Consider the following 7044-nt stretch of genomic DNA (forward strand, 5'->3'; position numbering starts at 1 on the left):
CCTATATATAATATTATAGTATATTTTAATTATCTAACCACGTCTGAAATACATTACAAATATTATACACATACGGTTATATATTTTATATTTTATATAGTATTATAGCATTAATTACTATATGTACACAATATACTCGTACGTACCTGCGATAGATTAATACTTCATATATTATATATTTTTTATGTATTGAACTGTGTAAAATTGTAATAATCAACTGGTTGAATATAATATCTATTTTTATAACTTTGAAGGTAAGTTAGTGAGCCATATCTTAAACATTAACCGAATAAATTATTCGGTTTTTATTTAATTAACTAATATTATTATTTAAATATGGAAAACCATGTATTGAATTTAAACAAAGTTAAATGTTGTACCTAAATAGATGGTTATAGATAAATTTATAAAATTCAAACATATCATTATAATCGAATTTGATGAAAAAAATTACTTTTAATTGATAATAAGATTAGGTAATTATAGGTTTGATATTATGCTGTTGATAAACAAAACGTTGAAAAAGTTAACTTTTTTTAAAAATATTAGATTGTAATGCAGTGCATTTTTAACAACTTATTTTATGCATATTTAAAATCCATTGCATATTATTATAATTGCATATCATTTGGTTACAAATTCAACATTTTAATGCCAATTTTCAGAGTATGGTTAATGTATGAGATAAAGTGAAAAAGGACTTTTCTAAGCTGTCAAATTTCCTATTTCCCTTGTGTTCTATTTTATCGGTACCCATAGGGGTAGTACCTATATAGCAGTATTCTTTCCAAGCAGATCGAAAAAACTTTTGAACATATTTAGTTCAGCCTGTCGTATAACTTCTCCATTCAAAATTAAATGAAAACGAGATCTGGTTTATGTATTTTTGGGTGAATACTGAATATATTTACTTTTTATTTCCTTTGTTAGGTACCTATCTACTCTACTTTTATTTTTATTTTCTCATTGTAAAATTAATTGACCGTTCTTTATTAAATACTAATTTTCATTTTTATGGTTGAACAGTTATACTTTATACCTACCTATAAATACTATACATACGTATCTAATAATATAATATACAATCTTACCACTTTATAATGAATTCTATTGATATTTATTCTTATTTAATATTCTTATATTTGATTAAAAAAAAAGAAGTATTTTAGTATAGAATAAAAAAGTATATGAGGTATAAAAATATGCGAGTTTATAATTTGCACTTAATAGTTAATACTAAATAGTATTTGTAATTTGAACCAAACTAAGTAGGTATCTAATGTATTCGATTATTCGTCAATTGTTTGGTATTTATTATTCTGGCTATTTGATTAATAATAATTATTTATAATACTTATTTGGTATTGAGATTTTATTTTTCGATCTAAATAAAAAAAAAAAGATTTTATTTTTAGCTTAAAAATACATTTTCAAAAATGTATTACAGATATAAAATAACTAAGAAGAATCTCAGTGAGCTAGGATTTTGTTTGGAGAGTTAAGTTCTAAACAGAAACGTGTAATTTTTCCGCCTATTATATATATATAAAAAAAAAAAAACAATGCTAAAGTAATTATATTAAGATTTACCAAAATCTAAATTGTATACAAACAATTTATCATTAATTGTTTGAAAATATATTTTTGTCTACAATAATGTTTTATAATATATTTGTCTTATATTATTGTTTTAAGGTAGGGAGTAGTACCCAGTTTTAAGTCAATATTGATGTAGGTACCTTAGATGAATGGTAAAAATATAGGTAAGTGAAATAATCGCCCAGAATCTAAAACGGAATATAATTGTGTTTTATTCCGAATAGCAATTATTATTTTTGTCATCATATATTGGTAGGTTATCATATATTTTCTTATGTCATTTTGATTCATTGACTATGATTATTAACCTAAAATTGACCGAGTTGCAGGCTAACAGGTTTTTTGAATTTAAATATTATTAGATTTTTTTTTAAAACACGGTACGGTATGACTATCTGTATTGGGTATATATTTTTCATGAATTTGGAATTTTTCTATCATGAAATAAAATTTCCACTTACGTCGAATTACTTCTTTATGCTTTATAAGAACATTGGTTCCTCTGTTATTCGTCTGCAGGCTACCTTAATTTTATTTTTAAAATCTTTGAAGTTTACTAGTGACCGATCTGCACAAAGAACAATTTTTAAATGTCCTCAAAAACAAATATAGTGGTGTCAAATCAGGTAACCGTGTGGTAACCATTCCATTATTAAACTCGGCCGTGAGTTTCCATCCATCGATTTCTAAACATTATGTTTAATTGTTATCAAACAATTATGGCGATATATGCTGGTGCATCATCTCAGATGTCTCCCAAAATCTGTTACCTTGTAACTCAGTCAATTTTAGGTTTACGACCATAGTTTATAGATCAAAATAACTTTGAAAAAAAGTTCTACCCATATCTGGTAACAAAAATAACCTTGTATACCTAAATCACAATATATAGTACATAATACCTATACAAGGGTTAAGAGATCAGTTTTTTTTTTTTAAATTAATAATAAAACGTTCCTAGCCTATGACTATCTACATCTATGGATATAATGAACATAATTTTTTGGCAATTTTAAAATGATGGGATATCAGTGATTAGTTTAATATTATATTAACTAAATATTATTCAATATTTTAAACGAAGATTTATTGATGAGTGATGACTATAATTAATTTTACACCTATTACTGTTGTATACGCATGTATATAGCTGTGGAGGGAGGTAGTGAGCCATCGTACGATATAATCTAAATCTATACTACAGTATTTCGTAAATTAGTTTTCACAATATTTGAAAATTACACACAGTATCAAGTATTTACATTACAAAATTAATGGTTGTAACGAATGTAACTAACGGGTTGATTATAGTTACATAGAGTATAGTATAATTAGTAGGTATAGGTAGGTATTAGGTACTTAAGTCTTAAGATGTACCAAATATTAAATATCTATACGAACTCTCCGTTGTCTAGGAAATATCAATGATCCAATACCCTGAAATGATAAAATACCGATACAAAGCGAACATGCAATTTTTATTTAAATATAGGTACTATGCTAATACAATGATTACCTACTGGATTTTGTTTTAAAATTGTGCTGTGGCCTGTGTGTTGTATATAGTACGTCATATTCTACGAACATGAAGCAAAAGTAAGCTGCTCTTTGAAATTGGTTCAATTATAGAATAAAACACTTTGGGTCTTAAACTTTTAGCCTTTTCATAAATTGTTCAATACACTTACAAAACTTTGGTACAAGGTCGTCGTGTCTTATTGAAATCAAACGAACCTATATATTTTTGTAAAGAGTTGTAATTATGTCTGCGTTGATACAGTTCTATTCCGAGAGAGATTAATTATGAATGGTACAATTTCATGTTGAAAAGTCGGAAATCGTTATGTATTATTATCAATTATTTTATTTTAAATACAAATTTAAAAATTCTTTATTACCTTATCGTAGAGATTAAAAATTGGCATTTGCTTGATTTATTATGTTTAAAAAAACATCATAATTTTAGGTTAGGTTTTCAGTGGTGTTATTCATCGGGGATAGTGGTGGGGGAGGGGTAGCGTTAAAAGTCCCACCATTTAACTCTTATATACCTACTTAACTGATGTTGGAATCTTAGTGATTGGTTCGATTGCATCTCTTTAAAAAAGAGTGTAATTCGTGGATGTTACTCTGCTGTACAAGTGGGTTACTGTAATGGATGGAATTAAATTTGAATCTAATGATAATATGATATTATATCATTGTATAAGAAAAAGGATTCTGAGCAAAGATGGTTAATCGTTTATCTGTCTAGGATATATTATAGATTATTAATTTCAAAATCTTAGATTTAAAAAGAAACATTTTTATGAATTTATAGCTTAAAATAATTTGTGAATTTTCGTGATTTTTACGTATACCTATGTTGTCAAAATTCAAACTTTGAATGCTTATAAAAAAAAATTGTGACTATGTATTTCAATAATTATTCAACTGCTATTGTGAAAATACGTTAGGAGCCTTGTATTACATTTTCAAGCTTTTCTACCGAACAAATAAATTTGTATCGATATTAATTTAAAAAAAAACTAATAATGATCGAAAATTGCATATGCCTATAAATAGTTCAAATTAAGTCGACAATTTTTGAAAATTGCATGGTAGATAGAATATACTTGTATAAAGATTCGGTGAAAATTCCATGTATCTATGGTCATTTGTTTTAATGTTACATTAAAAACCAAAAACGATTTTGTCGAAAATTGATTGTGTGTAAAAATTCTCGTTTTTTCCTTAATTTTTAGTTTTTTTATTTATTGATCTTGAAATTTACATAAATAAATTTCCGCTTTGACAACACGGACAACTAGCGTTACTAATTTTTAGTTTGTTTATCCCAATTATTAAGGAAAATATTGAGAATTTTTTACTTTTGACCCCCCAATGTACCAACTATATATTCACTTTTTGATCGAACGAGGTACCTACTGAATTTGAAAATCGAAGCACTTTTACTGCCCAAAAATGTGATGACAGACACACAAAAAAAAAAAATATAGAAAAAAAAACATCATTGTAAAATCAATACATTGCTCGCTGCGATCAGAATCTAAAAAGTTTTAATCAAATATAATATAATTCAATGTATAAAGTATAATTCAGTATTATTATGGCTCTTTCCTAACCCTAATTTATTAAATTTTTTAAAACATTTAATTGCATTTTGCGAATAGTTTACTGTTGTGGAAGGTATTATATTTTTACATTATGAAAGACAAATTTCTAATTCAATAAAAATATCAAAAAAATGCATCTTATAAAATGTATAGTTGTATATTAAATATTATAAAATTGTAAACAAGTTATTTTTTTATTATTTTCAAGTTCTAAAGAACATAACATAACAAGAAACAAACCTAACCTGACCTGACCTGACTTAAAAATGTGAATTAATTCTATCCGTGTCGTATTATACTAGTATAGTTCGTACCTACAACATTTTGTCAGATGTGCTGTCACAAATAATTTCAACTGATTACTTTTTGACTTTGTTTATATTGTCATAATTTGTGACTATTTCAATCATCATGCGTCTTTAAGACTGGATTTAAAGGACTAATTTCGTTACCATAACAACTGTAACATGCATAAATTACCCTACCCCTTCCAATTTATTTGAAAATAATGTTGTCATTTTTAAAATTAGTTTTCAGAGTTTGGAAAAAAAATTATCAGTCTGATATAATAAAATAAGATTTAGCAAGAAGGCGCTAGATTCATTGACCCTTCATATTATATTATATATACAACTAACGACTTCAACATAATACTAACATTTTTCGAATATTTTATTTTCAGGATTTATAAACCATTTTTTACTGTCTGATATTAAAACAACGCGATTGGAGGAGATTCGCATATCACATTTTCTGAGGCACGGTTTTCAAAATGGTATCAATATTTTGCAAATATATGTAAGACCTTATTATTTGTAAATTAATTCAATAATAATTATAGTAAGATTCAGTTTTGAACACAATTAAATTATGTGTATATTATAGTCAGGTAGATATTTACAATAAACAATAAAGTGAAAAATCACTTTTATTTCCTCTACGTGATAAATATAATAATCAGGTAGTGAAAAAAAATTAACTATAATTTAAATGAACCAAACGATTTAACAATTAAACTACTGAATATATATATATATATGTTTTATTATTACATATACATTAAGTTATACACAAATATACAATCTGTATATTTTATCACAATAAGGTGGCCATGAAAGAATAAGATTTACATGTATATATTTTTGAGTAAGAAGCCATCCATTAGTGACACGCATATCTGAATAAGTTTATAGATACTTAAAGGAATTTCGATTTGTCTTCCCAATCGTATAGACAAAGAACTTCCTTTGATTTAGTAGGTGAATAACTGGTTAGGTTATATTTTCAAACATATTTGTTTTATTTTATTTTTTTCATGGATTTTCAAATGCCTGTAAATGATGGGAATTATATTATTAAATAACCAAAATCAAAACAAATTTATTACGTTTAATTTTTGTTTTAATTCAATCAGTTTTACAATTGTTTGAAAATTCCTAGTCGTAAACAATTTGCACACATTCTACAAAACCATTAGGAATCAATGCAGATGTGTGCACATAAAATATATAAACAATTTCTCAATTTTAAAAACTTCTGATCAGAGCGATGTATGTATTGATTTTACAATGATTGTGCTTTTATTTGTATCTATATATACGATAAAATAAATAGCAGTTGAAATAACGTTTCGATTTTTAACTTCAGTATTTTTTCTAGTGGAAAAATTAATCTTGTTTATTGAAAATTCTTAGTAATTTTCAAAAGCGTCGGGAGAACAAAAAAAAATTAAAATTAAGAATAAATGGTAATTTTACAAAAAACAAGTTTTCAACAAAATCGGTTTTTTTCAGTGTAACTTAAAAACAAGTAATTGTAGTTAGTAAAAATTTTTACAAAATATTTGTACAATTCTTATCGATGAAATACTTTTCACTCGATCTAAAAACTTGATAATTTAACACACAATTCCTCATAAGTTGTTACTAGTTTAATTCAATAAAAAAGTTGAGCGTAAATCTACAACAATTTTTGAATTTTATCTAAAATTAGAAACTTGCACACCTTTTTATGTAAGTATGGCATGTGTCCAATTAAGTAAGAGTCAAGAGTACACATAATATGTGAATATTGCATACACTTCGGATGTTGGTAAAAGCTGATAAAAAGAAACTTATTTACAGCGTCACAATATATGGCAAGATTAATAATTTATTATAATATGAGGTGGTGATGATTTAGTGGATGAAGCGGACTGCGTTTAGAGTTTAGATATACTATCCAACAATAATAATAAAATATGAAAATGAGAATTATAATAATTGAAATCATAAAAGATATGAAAAATAAATATAACTATAATGATAATAAATAATAATAAAAACCTACC

This window comes from Diuraphis noxia, unplaced genomic scaffold (assembly GCF_037042655.1).
Source record: "Diuraphis noxia isolate RWA-SAM2 unplaced genomic scaffold, SU_Dnox_SAM2 contig0003, whole genome shotgun sequence".
NCBI classification, from domain to species: domain Eukaryota; kingdom Metazoa; phylum Arthropoda; class Insecta; order Hemiptera; family Aphididae; genus Diuraphis; species Diuraphis noxia.